Raw genomic sequence first — 17,923 nt, 5'->3', positions numbered from 1 at the left:
AACAGAATATAGAGAGGGGTTGGGAACTTCAAAGGATGGTGGAAATATCTATATCTTGATGCTGGTGGTGTTTACATGACTTTACATGTTTGCCAGAACTCATAAAAGTGCACAACTAAAATGAATCTTACTAAATGTAAATTTTATTTAAGTTATATACTTAAAATAAAAGAGAAACATATTAAGGCTCAAAGAAGCTCATGAGCTTGCTCAAAACCTTCCAGGAAGTTCCTTATTCAGGATCAACTCACACCCAGCATCCTGTACTAAGTAAAATCATTGTTTATTGAGCTACTAAAGATAAGAATAATTGTCCTCCCCCACCCCCACCCATATAGATAAAGCAAACTCATTAGCCACTCTCTTAGAAGAAATGACAATAAGAAATCACTGATGAAGTCACTTCATAGCTGTGTAATCTCACGTAGAAAAGGGCCTTTACAAGAAGGGCATGTTGATCTAAGGACTTCTGTGACCTTGGCTTGTGTTCTTGGGAGAGTCACACACGTTCCAATGCTAAACTGTCTCACTTCCCCAAAGGAGTCCTTAGATATTTCTGGGCCTCGGTTTTCCCATTCTTAGGAAGTGTAAGTGCCTTGAGTTTCTCAGACATAGATCTAGTGTTGGTTAGAAAAAAAAATGACAGTCCACATTTTTTAATTGCTTAGATATGCTAACAACTTACATGTGTGATGAGTGCTTATTTCATTTCCTCAGCCACCTCTGTTTCGTGGCTCAGATATCTGACTGTAGAGATAAACTAGAGAGGCAGGCATCTGGTGGGTGCATTTGGTGCCCCGCCCATTTCCCTCTCCCTGACCACTTCCCTGCTCCTGGCCTGATTTTCCACTGAGATCTTTCTCTCTTGAAACCCACTTTTCCCAGATACACAGCAGGATAGAACAACACCACTGCACGATGCTTGACAGGAATTTGTGTACATAGCCTATATCTAGCTTTTTGCTCCTTGGGTGGAACAACTCTGAAATCTGCGTTAGCTTCCTGAATTTCCACGGGGAGCTTACTCCTCAGGATCCCACCTTTTATGGGTTGCCTTCCTTTCCCCCATCCTACTTCCCCATTCTCCTACTGGGTTTGTGTCCCCATACAAATGAAGTACTTGTACTCCAATCCTTACTCTTTGGTCTGCATTTAGAGTAACCCCAACTAACAATCGTAATGACACCTTGGTCTCTGCTGCAATAAGCCCGAGAGCTCATTTGTAAATGGGGTTAAGAGCCCTCATGTATGTTAAAATAAAATTTTAAAGTAAGAATATCTTAGAATGTCAGAAGGAAGAGAGTTCATGGACAGTTATAATGCTGATGACAGGCTTTCTGGAAGCGGTGAGAATTGAGTTCAGCATTTAACCATGAGTGAGGGTTTCGGCGTGAGTGAGGAGTACAGATATGTGATGGGATTGTCATGGCTGAGGAAGGGGCATAGCAATGGCACCGGGGCCCCAGGTGGACAGATGGAATCTGCTTGCATGTTTAGTTTCCTCCCACAATGCCAGCCCCCCCAAAGCTTGTTCTCTTCCTTCCACATGGAAGAAAGCAGATGACTTCTGTGGCCCACCCACGCGCTAACATCGGACAGACGGTCCCAGGTCCTTGAACGTCTCTGAGCTCCTGTCCCACAAGCCACGGCTGGGTGAGCAGCAGTGTCTTGGAAGGGTAGTGGCCCAGACTCTACTTCTTCACCCTGATTCCAGAGATAAGCTGGGATGACGACACATCAAATGTGACTGCCTATGTCCTGGGACTGTCATAAGGAGTGAATAATGACACTGTATAAACTTCATCACAGTGCCTGGCATATAACAAATGACCAATTACTGTGACTCCCATAAACAAAATGCCTTAGCAGTAGAAAAGTGATCTTGTACTTAGTCTCTAAATAGTGCTAGGCTCAGTCCTTAAAGGAGTGACTTGCCTCCAACATTTCCATGAAGTGGAAACCATGACCTCCAGTCCCAGTGAAGACTGTAATGAGCCCATGCATGTGGAGTACCGAACTGATGCTCAATGGGTACCATTCAGTCTCAGTCTGCAGAGATAGAAGGGGGTGCCAGTCTTGGAGAGAAATGGACCACAGCTTTCCCTGAGTGGTCTCCCCTACTTCTTCCACCCAAGGTGGAAGTAGGGCTCGCCCTTCCTCCACATCCAGGGTGGAGTAGGGCTTGTCCTAAAGCCATGAGCTTCTACTTCAGAGTTCCTCACTGGCACAGTCCTCCTAAGGTCCAGAAATCTTATTCATACTTTGGCTTACTTTTATCAAATAAGGCTTCCCCCCACCCCCCAGTTGAACAAGCTTCAGTGACCACTACTAGGGTTCCCTACTGGCTGGGGGCCAAGGTTCTTGGGAACATTCTCTGGGATCACAGTGGGAACCCAGGTAAAGCTAAGCGAGGAAGTCCAGCCAGTACTGTCCTCATCAGTCCACTGTGGGTTCTCTCAGCTTCTCTTCGTCATTCATCTGTTCTTTCCTCCCTGCCTTCTTCCCACAACAGAGTCCTAAAAGATCCAAACATAGCATCGAGTTTCGCCTCCCCATCTCTGAAAGGAAGGGATAAATCTTCTCAGTGGCTGAGATAGGCTAGAACTTAGGTTTCCTGTCTCCCAGTTTATGTCTTTTTTTAGACTATACCCTCCTTCTGCCCCTCCCTCCCTCCGTCCCTCCATTTCTTTCTTCCTTTTTCCCATTTACTTCCTAGAAATAAAGGAGTTTTATCTTTTCTCTAAAACAAAGTCACTTCATGAAAGTGGCCAACAAGGGACAAAGAACTGTCTCATTTTTTTGGCATTGTGCTCTGGGATTCAATTGTTTTCACTGGCCTTTTGTACTCTTAGTTTATGAAAAATCAATAGTTTAATATAGAAAAAAAGTCCCCTGGATATCTATTTAGAGTTGTATTACTTTCATTGCAGGGCTCTGGCTCTGCCTGCCTGCCTGCCAAGAATTTCTAAGTCAGATTGTTTTGTGCAGTGTCGGCCCAGCTGTCTGGAGCCAATCCACCAGACGCAGGATGATAACAACAATAATAGCAGTAGCAGAACTCAGACACGGGTCCAGGCTGAACGCTTCTCAGAGACATTTCATGAATGATGGCGCTCATGTACATGGTCAATACTCAATAAATGTTTACCTGAATTACTTCAGATTAATAATGACATTACCCAAATAGGCTAGACAGCATTATTCTCATAATAGTAAGAGAAGCAGCTACATGGTAAGTATCCACTGTATTTCTCTTTTTCAGTATATACAGTAAACAAAGCAATTATTGTGCTTATTTTATAGATGAAGAAACTAGAACTTAGGGAGCTTCTGTGGCTTCCTAAAACTGCTGAGGAAAAACACAACTGGGTGATAGCACCCCTTCATCCTAATAAAGCTCATATTTTATATGCTTACCTTTAGGACCTCTTGGCATATAGGGAAATACAATCCAGGGACAATTAAAGACGGGCTCCTAAACATCCATGTCTTGGACTTAACCTTTTTCCTTGTTCTTTCTCCAACTCCAGGCAGCAGATGATTGGACTAAGCAAGGTAGGCCCTGGAATGGAAGGCAACACATCTCATGTTCCACGGTGACCTGCGATCTGTCCTGACTCAAGATGAGGTAGGCCAACTGGGTTCTTGCCTTAGGATTTTATCGTGAGAAACTCAGAGAATGAACCAGTTGATGGGGACGCGGGTGCTAGAAAGCCTTATGGACACAGTGGCAGAGGCAGCCCTCGTGGGTCGTGCTCAAGAGGAGACAGCAGAGGAAGCTTGGGTGCTGGGAGAGGACAGAGAGGGAGCAAACCTCTCTGGTTGATAAACCTCTCTTTGATAATAATGTTAGATTTTAGATACATTTAATTAAACAATGGATTTCAATTGTGCAGGCTGCATTTGCGTGAACTGATTTTGATTTTACAGTTTGCATTCATGTGTATTTTGAACCTAATATTTCCCCACCTCCCCGTAGAACTCATGGACCCTTGCAAATCTCAGGCATCAGGCTTTTATCTGTAGGGTCCTGTGGACAGAATGGCCCAGCTCATAGGGACCTCAATGCCACCTTCTCTTGTTAGTCTCTCCATTCTATTGTTTTCAACAGCTTTACTGAGATATAATTTACATGCCATAAAATGTACCACTTTAAGCGTGTCATTTAATGATTTTTTAGTAAATTTACAGAGTTGTGCAACCATCATTGTAATCAAATTTCTATCTAATTTTAAGGAAGCTTTTGGTTATGTCTCACAGTAAACTTTTTCTTCCAAATAGCGTATCACCTTCTAAAAATGTGTTCCTTGAGGATAGGCCTGTGTTTTGTGCAGCTTCAGCAGCTAACACTTGCTATTCGCCTGGTTGCAAGATTGGCACTTTATGTGGATTATTTCATTGCATTCTCACAGGCCTTACATGCGGCAGGCATGCTCATTCACAATTCACAGATGAGAAATGCTTTGTGTTTAATCACTCAACTGAGATTGATGATGCAGCTGACAAGTGTGAGGCACATTTCTAGACAATGCAAGAAGGTCATCAACATGGCCATCTCTTGAGAGGTTTGGGGAGAGATGAGTGATAGACATAGATCACAAGTAAATAAGAGGGGAAATGTGTGCTCTTCATAGCACTGTAGTTAAATCTGGGTTAGAATCCCTGCTTTGCCTCCCATTAGCTATGTTGTGTTGGGCAAGGTATTTAATTTCTTCAGCTGTAAAAATGAGCAATAACAGATATATGACAACTGCAAAGACCAAACTAGTTAATCCAAGTAGAAGGCTTGCAGTGTTGCTCAGAACATAGTAAATTGCGATCAACTAGGACTGAACTCTTAGTGACGGATAGATTTTCTTTTAGCATGCAACTAAAATTATTTGGAGAAACATTTAATGAGTCTGCTTGATGTAAAACCTGAGTATTCAGAGCTGTCAGAAAAGCTTCTGAGTATGTGTTCAAACTTCCCTCATCATGTAAGGCATACCAGTAATTGGGTCTGGTCTCATCCTAATCCAGTATCCCCTTATCTTAATTTGGTTATGTGTACAATTAGCCCATTTCCACAGATGATCACATTCTGAGATTCTGAATGGGAATGAACTTTGGGGGGCACTGTTCAACCCTGTGTAATCATAGTCATCATTATATAAGAAATGCAAAGTGCCTGATAAAGTTCTGGAAGAGCATAAATGTTTAATAAAAGATAGCCTTAAATTATAACAACAACAGCAGCAGCAACAAATGATAATACAGAAGATAATGTATATAAGCTATCGAGTGTCATGCTTAGCAAGTAATAGGACTGTTCATTCTCTTCTTCCCCCAACTCCCTAGCAAATACAGGTACACACAGCAGGGAGCTCAACAAATATTGATTGAACAAACAGCAGATCCTGGTTTCTTAGAAAAAGTCCCACCATTTGTCTCTAAGAAATTGGCATCAGATGTGGGATAGAGCTGCTGGTGGGGCTGTCACCTGTGAGAAGGAGGTGTGAGTGGATGACGGGCAGGCTCCCTGCTGCAGGCGCTGATGGCCACTCCTGATGAGACAGAGTGAGAAATGAGCTCTGTCCTTGGAGCTGTAGTTTAAATCTTTTCTGAGCCCACAGGGTCCCAGCACAGTGACACCAGCTGTTTCCAGATTCCTTTTTGGAAAAAGTACAAGCTGTTCTTGGTTTAATGGTGCACAAGATAGCCTTAGCACAGTCTCTGGCACAGCAAAGCCAAGAGGGAAACTGGATTCCAAGCTTGACTCTGCCCTGGGATCTGAGTGGCCGGGGGATAGATCTTTTATTTCTGTGGTGCTCAGTCTTCTTATCTGTGGAGTGGGCATGATGTACCTTAAGACACTGGGCTGGCTTGAGGATTACTGTAATAATGAGTCTGAAGGGACCTTTGTAACCTGGAGAGAAAGGTAAACACAGCACCTTTGTGGCGGTCCGTCCTCCCAGATCTATGCTGATGCCGACTGCTTGTTCTCTGTTCATCGCATCACATGCTCAGAAAAACTTGGGAAGCTGATTTGAACTCTGACATCAGAAGTGAACACAACTTGAAAGTGTTATGTCCCTAGGCATTTCTTCTCAACTGGGACCAAGACCTTAGGAGAAGTGAATTTATTTATTAATTCATTCATCTAATCATTTTTCTATGTGTTTATTCATTTGTTCTTAGATCCATCTTCCATTAACTATTACTCATTGAGCACTCGCTCTGTGCCAGTCATGTCCCAGGTGTGGTGGTGAAGGACTCTGTTTTCATGGCACTCACAGTCTCAGGAGGGAAGGTGTGAGCAGGAATCACCAAGGCAAGGTCATGGGTCATAATCTGGGATGTCTTTTCTTCTCCCTGGACCTTGGTTTCCCATCTGTGAAATGAGACCATTGGACCAATTGTTCTTCATTCCCTCCTGAGCAATCTAAGAAACAACTGCACTATTGGAAAGAACACTGAGCTGGAAGTCAGCAAATCCTAGTTATGGTCCTAACTCTGCCATTAGCTCAGAAAGGTCCTAATCCCTTCCCACTCTGTGTGCTTCAGTCTCCCAGTGTGTACATGGTGGGGCAGAGTGAAACATCCCCAAGATCCTTGAAGCTTGAGAAAATTTTACTTCTTCAGATCACTAAAATCCTTGTCTGGGGACCAGAGACACAGAAGTAGCAGCTGAGCAAAGATTCAGAGGAAGACACCGAAGGGTGGGCACAGGAATGGGGTTCCTAGAAGCCTCTGTAGATTATCAGGCATTTTCCTGGGGTGGTTGGCATCCTGCTGGGGCTGGTGGACTCCTGTCTTCTGCTCTCACAGGCTGAGTATGGAAATGTCAGAGACGCAGAACAGGTATCTCTTTTCCTCACTGAGCTATCCTAGCCCGTCACTGCATCCTAACCCATGTGGTGAGATTATGTGGGAGGCATGCTGGGACCTCAGTGGCCTGGAGGTAGGGGACTGGGCAGGGGACAGGGTGAGCCTGGCTGAATCAAACTTTGAGGAGAGGAGGTTTAATGGTGGTCATTCCACCACTGTTTCATGTTTTGTTCAAACAGCTGTGGTAGCCCAGGGTGCCCAGTCCCAGAGGCCGAGGAGTGGGCTGCACAGGTGTCAGTGCCACGGGTGGGTGAAGCCAATAATAAGGGTAATACAGCAGTTCCTCAAACCATGTCTGAAAACTTCCAGAGTGAAATCTCAAAGAACTTCAGAGACTTTGAAGATGTTTCCCCTCTGTATGTGCTCTATGGAACATCAATTCTTCGAACTATAACAACATAATCCAGTGCTTAAGAGCACGGGCATGGGACCCAGCCATCCTGGATTGAATATTGTCCCTCCGACTTTCCAGCTGTGTGATCTTGGGCACATTTCTTAACCTCTCTCTGCCTTAGTATCCTCTTCTACAAAATTACAGCAGTAATTCATTCAGTATGTTAAGATCATTACATGAGTTGATGCTTAGAGAGCACGTAGAGTGGTGAATGAAGTCTGATGCATAGTAAACAATAAGAAAGCATAAATTCTATAGAAAGTGTGGAGAGAAAAACACTAAAACGAGTAATATTAATAGCAACAATAGCAATAAAAACACCCTCTTGGAGCTTCCCAGGGCATAGAAACATGATCGGGGTTTGGGGAAGTAGTTTTACAACACAGAAACTTGATTTACTTTCTTTAATCCAGTGGTTTTTGAGTTAGAATATTTGCCTCCTTATATGACATCTTAAAACACTTCAGAAAATAGTATAGCCCAACCATTCATTTTAGAGATGGAGAACCTGAGGCCCAGGAGGGGGAAGGAATTACCAAAGGTGATTGTACCCAACTTTGGTTCAAAGGTCCATGGCAAGTCTGTTATGAGTATATTCCTCAGGTTGAGGCAGGTGAACCCCAGGATTGGTCACACCAAGGGTGTTTACAGGAGGAGCTAGGAGAGGGGCAGCCCTGGAGGATGTCATCTCCAACCTGGGATCTGAAGGACTCAGGGTGATGGGGTGGGAGGGATGGAACTGAGAGAGCAGGGAGTGCTCTGGGAACAGAAAGAAGTCTAGTATGTCTGGATCAGTGAGTGCTGAGACAGATGCACCCAAATCTTGAAAGGGTCTCAGGAAATACATCTAGTGGTCCAAGTTCAGCAAAGCAGTGTGCTCACAGAGTAACTTGAGCCTCACTTTTGAATCTCTCCAAGTCCCAGTTTCTACCCATGTGAAACAAAGAATGCTTTCTCTAAATGCTAAGTCCTTTTTTTTTCATTCTCTGATTTAATAGAAGCTTCTCTGTAATATTTTCAACATCTCTGCACACATTTGACCTTCATCTACCCTGAATCTCTGGGGCACTCGAAGACTGAACCTTGGCCTGGGCTCCATCAGACACCCATCTGGATAAAGCAAGGAAACGCTGATTGGTACACATCTCGGATTCCTTTCTCTTTCCTCTTCTTGCCTCCTGACATCCATTTTCCCAAGTACGTTTCACAAAGACGTGATGAGTGGAGGCACTGAGAAGAGCCTGGATGGATGACTAGAGGGATTCGATCAGAGGAAGAACAATCCATGTTACCTTTGCATGTGAACGGGGATAGGTGGGGAGGACAACTTTCAAGGACATTCAGGGAAGAGGAGGCAAAGGAGAGGAGCGGGAGGATTTGATGCAGGTCCCTGAGGTCCTGCAGGAGAGATGTCTGCTTCCAGGTGCCAGAATGGGAGCTGCTCCTGGAATGTCCTCTCCTCCACATGAGGGTCCTCTCAGAAGCCATTGTGAGGGGAAATTAAAAGAGCAGCTCCCATCTCACCCATCTCCACAATGCATGCAGAAGGTCATTTAAGACATAGATTGGATTGTGCCACTTCCTGGATGAGAAAATGGGCTCCCCACTTTCTGCAACATGAAGGCTAACTTGCCTCTGTCAGGCAGCAAACATGCTTTATGGTCTGCTCCCTAGCTGCCTCGGCTCCCAGTTGTCCTGTGCACCTGTCTCTGGCCATGTATATATGTCACTGTTCTCTGAGCATTTTGTGTCCTTTGGTGAAGTTCTAACAGTCCCGTCTCTCCACCTGATTGCTCTTGTGGATTGGGTGCATCCCCCCAAAATATATGTTAAAGTCTTACCATCCAGTATTTGTGAATGTGACCTTATTTAGAAAAAGGGCCTTTGCAGATGAAATCAAGGTAACATGAGGTCATACTGGATTAGGGTGGGTCCTTAATCCAATGGGCTGGTGTTCTTCTAAGAAGAGACAGGACAGAACATACCCTTACAGGGGAGAAAGCTATGTGGTGATACAGGCAGAAGTTGACTGGAGTGATGTAGATACATACTAAGGAGCACCAAGAATTGCTGGCAACCACCAGAAGCTGAGAAAATTAAGGAAGGATTCTTCCCTAGGGTGTTTGGAGGGGGCACAGCCCTGTTGACAGCTTGATTTCAAGCTTCTAGCCTCCAGGACTGTGAGAGAATAAATTTCTTCTGTTGTTTCAAGCCACCTGGTATGTGAGACTTCATGTCAGCAGCCCTAGGAAAGTAATGTGGTTTCTTTTTTCTTTTCTTTTCGTTTTGGTTCTTTTCTTTTTTCTTTCTCTCTCTTCTTTCTTTCTTTCTTTCTTTCTTTCTTTCTTTCTTTCTTTCTTTCTTTCTTTCTTTCTTTCTTTCTTTCTTTCTTTCTTTCTTTCTTTCTTCCTTCCTTTCTTCCTTTCTCTCTCTCTCTCTCTCTCTCTCTCTCTCTCTCTCTCTCTCTCTCTCTCTTTTCTCCCTTCCATCCTTCCTTCCACCCTGTGAATAGCTGTCTTTTTTGCCCGCTCAGCATCTCCTCATCCTGGGAACGAGGGCACCTGATTTCCCTTTTAGAAACTGAACTGAACTTGCCCCACTGTATGTGCCACCTTCTGGCCAGCGGCTGGACTCCTGACCTGCAAGGCCATTCAGACACTCTCTGAAAAATCTGAGTCTTATGCAGAGTGGCACTCACTGCACAAATTATCGGAGCTACATTCTCTCTATGGCATTCTGATGAGACCGTCCACTTGTTCCTCTTCCCTACTTTCTGGAACAGTCTAGTTCCCTTTTTTCAAGACCAGGGATCGATCCTATATCCCTCCAGTGATTTTTGTCTATCTGTTTTGCTGCTGCTGTTCTCTTCTTGAGTCAGCGAGACTCAAAGAGCCCTGACATGGTGCAGGTCCCGGCTCAGACTAGCCCCTCCCCACACTCAGGGATGTAGCTGGGCTCTTCCCCGCACTCCAGGCCTCTTGCACACACGCCTCCACTCGGGTGCGCACGTGGTGCTCGGTGTGTGATTCCGTGGAGGACTTCGACTTCTCTACCTCTCATCTCCAGAGGAAGGACCAGGGTTCTCTTTGTATCAGCAGTGCTGGGGAAATTAAAGACACTCAGTAGGTGCCAAATGCCCAAAAGAAAGGCTCCCCCCCGCGATTCGCCCATAGTGGTGTGCCTGCTTCTGGTGATAGGAGGTGATACATTGATATATTTAATGATGTCTCCCATCACAGCCCCCACAGGACAGCTTTCACAGCCCTCATGAGAACAACACTAATGTGCTCCAAAGCCAGGGTGACCCTTTACCCTGGGGGCCAGGGTTCCTGAGAGTCAAAATGTGAGGAGGGACTTCTTCTTGTCACCAGGGTCATGCAAGTGCTGTTCCTAAAATTGAGTGCTTCATTAAATTTTGCACTTTAGCCCTGCCCCAAATACGCTCTCTTCTTAATTAAGGCATTCAATATCCCAGTGCTTTAATGTCAAGTCCCCAAGGCCCTCAGCCTAATAACCCATCTACATTGTTCTATTTCTTTAAGTAAAGGACAGACGTATGATAGGATGTGGTGGGTGGAGTGAAAAAATACTCTAGACTAGGAGGCGGGAGGGATGGGTGTTATCGCTGAGCTTGCATTTAATAGTTGTGTGATTTTAGTGACACCATGCTTGTGTCAATGTCATCATCTCTACAATGGGGATAATAATCGGACTTATAATTACTATTGTTATATTGTGAAAATTAAGTAATGTATTTAAAGTAGTTAGCAATGCCTAGCTCATAGTAAGTATGATGTAAACATTAGCTCTTATTGCCATTGTTTGATGGGCTGGATGATTCTGAGTTCATTTCTTTTTGGTTTTTATAACATAAGGGCAATACACTCATGCACATAACTTAGAGCGGCGGTCCCCAACCTTTTTGGCACCAGGGACCAGTTTCATGGAAGGCAATTTTTCCACGAACCAGGGGTGCAGTGGATAGTTTCAGTATGATTCAAGGGTATTACATTTATTGTGTACTTTATTTCTATTATTATTATTACATTGCATTATATAATGAAATAATTATACAAATCACCATAATGCAGAATCTCTGCTAATGATAATCTGTATGTGCAGCCGCCCCAGCGCTGGCATCACTGCCTCAGCTCCACCTCAGATCCTCAGGCACTAGATTCTCATAAGGAGCGCAAACCTAGATCCCTCGCATGCGCGGTTCACAGCAGGGTTCCTGCTCCTGGGAGAATGAATGTAATGCTTCTGCTGATCCCAGGAGGTGGAGTTCAGGCAGCGGCGTGAGCGATGGGGATGGGCTGTAAATACAGTTGAAGCTTCGCTTACTCTCTCCCATTGCTTACTTCCTGCTGTGCAGCCTGGTTCCTAGCAGGCCGTAGACTGGTTGGGGACCCCTGACTCACAGGATTCTTTTGTGTCTCCAATTTCTTTTTTAAGTGTGGCAAAGCGAAAAGTATGGAGCCTTATGTCTCTGCCAGTGAAGATGTTTAGTCTGTAATAGAAGTGTCTGGGTTCAAACATTAGAGAAATACCAGCCTCGACATATATTTGCTTTATGATCTTGAGCAATTCCGATTAGCTTGCCAGAACTCCATCCAGTCACCTTTAAGTCAGAAATATTAGTAGTCCCTACCTCATAGGGTTTTGTGGGGGTTAAGTGGAATTACAGAGTCAAGCATTTTCCATAGATTCTAACACAGCAGGTAGTGACCATTGAAACATAGCGGGAATCATTGCCGCCGAAGCTTCTGGCAAGGCCAGGGTTAAAACAGCAGTCACCTGTGACTTCAGAAGATGACTTATGGAAGCCAGTGGTTTTCTTGAGCCGGCAAGAAAAGAATATCAATCCGTGAAAGTGCGCTGCCAGTGAAAATTGAAACTGTCAGATGGTGTGGGCTCCCTGCTCCATCTCTGGCAGCTTTCTCTCTCTTCTTTTAATTAGAAGTTTTGTCTTTTGATGTTGAAGCGGAATAAATCACTCTTAACCTTAGCATGCTCGCTTCCTACCTGGAGCTGCAACCTGCCTTTGTGGGCACAAATGTCTTCCTTCAGGAGGATCCAGCCCTGGGACCTGCTCCTGAGTTCACTCTGGGAGTAGGCCACCCAGGACAGTGATCATGATGGCTTTGGACTTGGACCTGAGTTTAAAGCCCATCTCCGTGACTTCCTGAATGTTGGACTTGGGCAAATTCTATTGAAACATGCTTTCCCTTTTTCTTTGCTTTCTACAGTGAAATGGAGGTAATAATGCCTGTTTTCAGTGGTTTGGGGTTTTCTTTTTTTCAGGAATTAAATTAGAGAACCTATTTCTAGTGCAATGACTCTACATAGAAACTCCTTGATCAGTGGCCTCTTCCCCGTTCCCCCTTCCTCACTCTGGGCATTTACTCTCCCAACTTTACCACCCAACATTCTCCACTTGTGGAAACAGTATGGCCCCTTGGTTGACAGTGCAGACTCTGGGATCACACCACGTGGATCTGAAACTGAGTTCCAAGATCTATGTAACTTGGATCAAGTGCGTTAACTTCTCCATTCAGGTCATATGTTTTGGCACATGGTGGTTTGCAATAACCGCTTTATATTGAGCTCAGTCTAGTGGATCAAGGACTTGGAGCCTAGCTGGGCAGTTCACTTTGGACCTGTGTGGCCTCAGCTGGATGGTCCACTTCCCAGAGGGCTTCTTCACTTGACCACCAGATGGCTCAGTGCTCCTCGGCCTGTGTCTGTCTGCCCATGGCACCTGTGTTCCAGGACCTGTCCCTGTGGTTTGGGCTTCTCCCTGAGTGACCACTTCAGTATTGTTGGGCTTTTTACATAGTTTCTCAAAGCTTTTAGAGAGAGGATATTCTAAGAAAGGTTTTTCATGACCCAGCATCGGAAGTTCAAGGGCATCGCTTCTGCTGCATTGTCCTGCTGGACCAAGTGTTGAAGACAGCCTGGGGGAAAGCTGGGGCAATTGGACTTCGTGTCTCAATGGGAGGAAAAACAACAACAAAAAATGTACAGCTGTCTTTCATTTACCACACCCTCCAAGCCTCACCTGTCTATGGCATGGGGCTTGTGGAGAACTAAGTGAGATAATGAACAGAAAGCATTTAGCACAGCACCAATACATAATAATCACTCAATAAAAAGTAACCTATTATTAGTATTTGCCTCTTCTCTAGCCAAGCCTTGTTTCTCGTGGACACACTCTTCCTCCCCATCACTTTCTCTCAGCACACACATCAAATCAGAGTTTTTCCTGTTCTGAAAATGAATATGAAGGATGATTTGGGGGGAGGAATGGGAGAGATCTGGGATCCAAATGGTACTCCAGTTGTAGTTTAGACTTGGACAACGGCAGTAGCAAAGAGAATGGAAGTGAAACAGTGGGCATGTCCAAGAGCTACTTAGGAGTTCCATTGATAAGAGCTCAGTGTGTGATTGATTATTTGATGGGATGGGTGTGTTAGGAGAAGAAAAGATATGGATTGAGGGGACCCAGGTCATTGACTGGTGACTGGTTGGGCAGGAGTCAGGTTTCCACTGACGTCGGAAATGCAGCGTTTCGACTCTGTTGGCTACTGCCTCATTCTCCTGCACACTTACCTTTCCCACATCTGGGCAGCATGCAGACATCCTAGGATCTTAGATCTTGCTCTTTTGGTAACAGGGAACCCCTTGAAGCTTGCCAATCCGAGGAGTGACATGAAACAGGTTGTCCCTTAGGGAGACAGATGACTCTGCCTTGTGTCTGTACTGATCTGTTTATATTTAAAATCCTTCATGGTGTTGACATGGCCTCATATTTTGCATAGATAAGTTGCAGTTCTCAGGGGGAATGCTATAACTATAGAAGAAAGTGGAGGAGAAAATCCCCCTTCTTTGTATGCTTTCCTATTTAAAGAGAACACAGACTACCCAAATTCCCAGAAAGAGGGTTATCTGTCACCTCTATTATTACTCAGGGATCCTATCCCTTGTATCTCCATCAGCCTGAGGTGCTATCCCAAATGACATCTCTCTGTCTTGATGCCTTGTATGCCCCCTCCAGTATGATCTTTCTTTATCATCTTTGACTCAAGCTTTTGCTCACAGCTCCATGCTCAGCTCTGGGCTTCTGCAAATGACCAGGGAGGGCTCTCCTATGATACTGGATCTGCCTTGTGACTCCAACTGGTGCCAAACAGGTGTATTTTTTTTTCTGCAAAGTAAATGCACTTCAGAGAATCACTGTAAAAAACACATGTCATGATAATATGAATTTAGATATAATATGATAGGCAAGTTTACTCTTCTACATAGTAATTTTACTCGTTCTTTTCTTAAAGTTTACAATAATGTGATCCTCTATTTTATGCAATTGAATTTTTGGACCCTATTTGGAGCATTATAGTGAAGCATTCTGCTATAATAACAACAGCAACAATCAAAATAGCCCTGAAATTGGTAACAGTAACAATTATAGTAACAGCTGCAGCCAACTTTAAAGTGTGCTTATTACATGTCAGGCATTGTGCTCAGTACTTATATAATCATTATGAGAATCCTGTGTGACAGACTTATTTTTTAAATTAAACTGTAGTACATTTACACAATGGAACACTATGCAGCAGAAAGAAAGAAGGAGCTCCTACCCTTTGCAACAGCATGGATAGAACTGGGGAGCATTATGCTGATTGAAATAAGCCAGGTGGTGAAAGACAAATACCATATGATCTCACCTATAAGTGGAACCTAATCAACAAAAGAAACAAGTGAGCAAAGTATAACCAGAGACATTGAAATAAAGAACAAACTGACAGTAACCAGAGGAGAGGGAGAGGGAGATAACCAGGGGACGAAGGGAAAGGGTCATCAAGGAACATGTATAAAGGACCCATGGACAAAGCCAAAGGGGGTAGGATTGAGGGTGGGGGTGGGTGGGGGAAAATGGTGGTGGGAAAATGAAGACAACTGTATTCAAACAATAAAAATGATAAAAATAGAAAAAATAAAAAAATAAATTGAACTTATTGGGGCAAATTTGTTGCCCCAATAAGTTCAATTGGTTGCCCCTAACCTATTTTAATAAAATTAAATAGGTTGCAAGTGTACACTTTTATAATTCATTATGTGTATATGGCATTGTGAGTTTCCCACCTGAGGTCAAATATCCTTCTGTCAACATACATTTGAACCCCTTGACCCTTTACTACCTCTCCCATAGACTGTTCGTATGTTCATTCTACAAATAAGGTTTAGATAGGTAAAGTAATTTGCCCAAACTTCTAGTAAGTAGTGAGGCTGAAGTTCAAATCCAAGTCTTTCCACCTCTGTTTCCATGTTGAGTTGGGATATTCACACCATCTCAGGTATTCCTGTACCCACTGTGGAAGGCGTCTCAGACGCATTAGGTTTGGCCTGAGCTTTGTCTTGGTGAAGGAGGGCAGGGCGTACTGGTTTACTTTTTCTGAGTGCCGTGCTGGGCCCTGGCATCCTGCTGGATGAAGAAATGATAGAACCATGTTAGGCAATCAAAATGTAAACGTTTCCACTTAAAGAGCAAACTGTGGAACTTATAAGGGACTTGAGATCCATCACATTGGAATTCAGCAGCAAGAGTACGAGATCCAGGGCAGGGTAATAAATTGCAGACCAAGGGGATGTCTGGAGAGTGGTGATTTAATTACAGATAGTGGGAGCGGTTTCATCCCCCAGTGACACTGACACAGCAAGTGGCCAGGGCTCTGGGGGACAGGTGGCAGTCAGTTCCATTCACTGGGGCTCCAGGGAGATACGCAGAAACTCCTGGTCTGAACTGTGTTCTGGCTAAACTCTTAGACCCTGTTCGTTCATTTATTACACGATCGGTGCCAGGCAGGGAGTGTAGAGTGAGGAGGGCAGGTGCAAGAGTGCAGGGAAGCAGGGCCTGCCCAAGACTCCACCCATGATGCTACTAAAGGCGCAGCCTTCACCAAACTCCAGCTCATAGGGCACAGGGCTGTTTTCATTTTGTAAGGGAAGTTGAATAGCACAATGCGTATATAAAATATGCAGTCTTGTAAATACTAGAAAAACTAGAGAAACGATTCCTTCTGGTCCACATCTGTTGGGCAAACAAATCTCGTGTTTCTGGCTGGAATAATGGAATGTATTCAAATGTCACTTCTTCTAGGAAGCCTCTCTGTCAGATCGCTAGGACTGCCATGACAAAGTGCCACCACCTCGGTGGCTAAAAACAACAGACATTCGTCCTTTCACAGAGTGCGAGGCTAGAAGTTTGAAATCAGGCTATCAGTAGGACCGACCACATTCCCTTGGCAACCTCTTCCTGGCTTCTGAGAGTTTTCTGGCAATTTTGATATAAGACTGAAAATTCCAATTCTCTAGTCACTTGGCCCCACTGGCAACCAGCCCCTATCTTTAGGTGACTTCAAAAGTAACTTTATTAACATAACAAAAGGCACCTTTATTGTTCTCATCACTTAGAACATTCCAAGGGTATTAGGAGCTCAGTGTATTACTGCATCACAAAATTTTAAACCATTTTAATGAGTACCTTTCCATATAATTGGCTTCCTCTGAGTTTGTATCTATTCATCAGAAAAAAATTATTTTTAAAAACTTTGAAATGGCAAAAAATGATGACTGGTTTCCTGTGGACTGTTAGACACCCTCCGGCACTCCCTCTGGTTGTCTGATTCTCCAGTTCTCACCTTTCATTGCCTTTGAGCTGTTTCACTGCTCTGAAAGCTGAGGAAAACCGAGAGTAATGGAAGTGACTCTTGTCTGCAGAGGTGGAGTTTGCACCAGAGAGGTACAATTAAGTCCTGCTGCCTCCCTCACCCCTGCACTTCCAGACCTTCCCGGTTCCAGGCAAGTGGCATATGTGGTAACGCATTCGCCTCAGCCTTCCTGACTGCCTTTGTATGCGTCTGCTCTTTAAATTTTCCTGGGGACAGGTCTGTAACTTATTCCTGATTTCTCCATTCATTGAGTTAAATAAAAGCCTCAAAACGTGTTCGTTTTATATTTGTGCAAGAGTCATGGTTTTGCCTCATAAAGCTATTTCGCACTGAGGTGACCATATTCTGAGAAGGCCTCCACAGGCACCAGCGGGGTGGCACAGCAAACTGTCCCATGAACCCAGCATGTCATCCCCTGTCCAGTCCTAGACTTTGGACACTCCCAAAGCCTTTTCTCTCCTGCATCACTCTCCCTTTGTTGAATCAGTGCAAGCCAGGCGGTCTAGCTGCTGCCTGAAAAAGGAAAAGTCATGTTAACAAGAAAGAGCAAGTGGGGGTGGAGGAGGCAGAAACCTCTACTAGGATTTCAGAATCATCTAACAACCTGACATAAAGCGTTATTAGTTTCATGTGACAGAAGAGGAAGTGTCTAGCGTCATGTTAAGAGCTCTGTCTAAAGTCCCTCTAGAATCCCAGGCACCATTTTCCACAGACCGTATTTCCAGGCCATTCAGGGGCAGGGGCGGTGGTCACCATCCACTCTCGTCAGTGAAGGAAGAGCTAGGGAAAGGCTGGTAGCAGCAGAGCGTCTTTGAGCACACGGTCGTTTAGACTGAGCAGGAGTTTGGCTTTTATTGTAGCTGTCGTTTTTCTCGGCAGGGAAGTGTCAAGCTGCTTTCCCATTGTACACATCAGTGTAGCTGTGTTGTTG

General features: G+C 44.4%; 1 protein-coding gene across 1 annotated transcript in view; it reads left to right on the top strand.

The window, feature by feature from the left end:
• Positions 1–3,538: 3,538 nt before the first annotated feature.
• The window catches only part of BRINP1 (BMP/retinoic acid inducible neural specific 1), a 381,254-nt gene continuing 366,869 nt past the window's right edge, over positions 3,539–17,923 (top strand). The window contains exon 1 of the mRNA XM_037059155.1: positions 3,539–3,628. The gene's annotated coding sequence lies outside the window, so the exon portion shown is untranslated. The remainder of the gene's footprint in view (positions 3,629–17,923) is intronic.

This window comes from Sturnira hondurensis, unplaced genomic scaffold (assembly GCF_014824575.4).
Source record: "Sturnira hondurensis isolate 20B ecotype Veracruz unplaced genomic scaffold, ASM1482457v3 Scaffold0010448, whole genome shotgun sequence".
In the NCBI taxonomy this organism is placed as follows: Eukaryota; Metazoa; Chordata; class Mammalia; order Chiroptera; family Phyllostomidae; genus Sturnira; species Sturnira hondurensis.
Note: the sequence above shows the minus strand (reverse complement) of the source record. Positions and strands in the feature narration are given on the sequence as shown.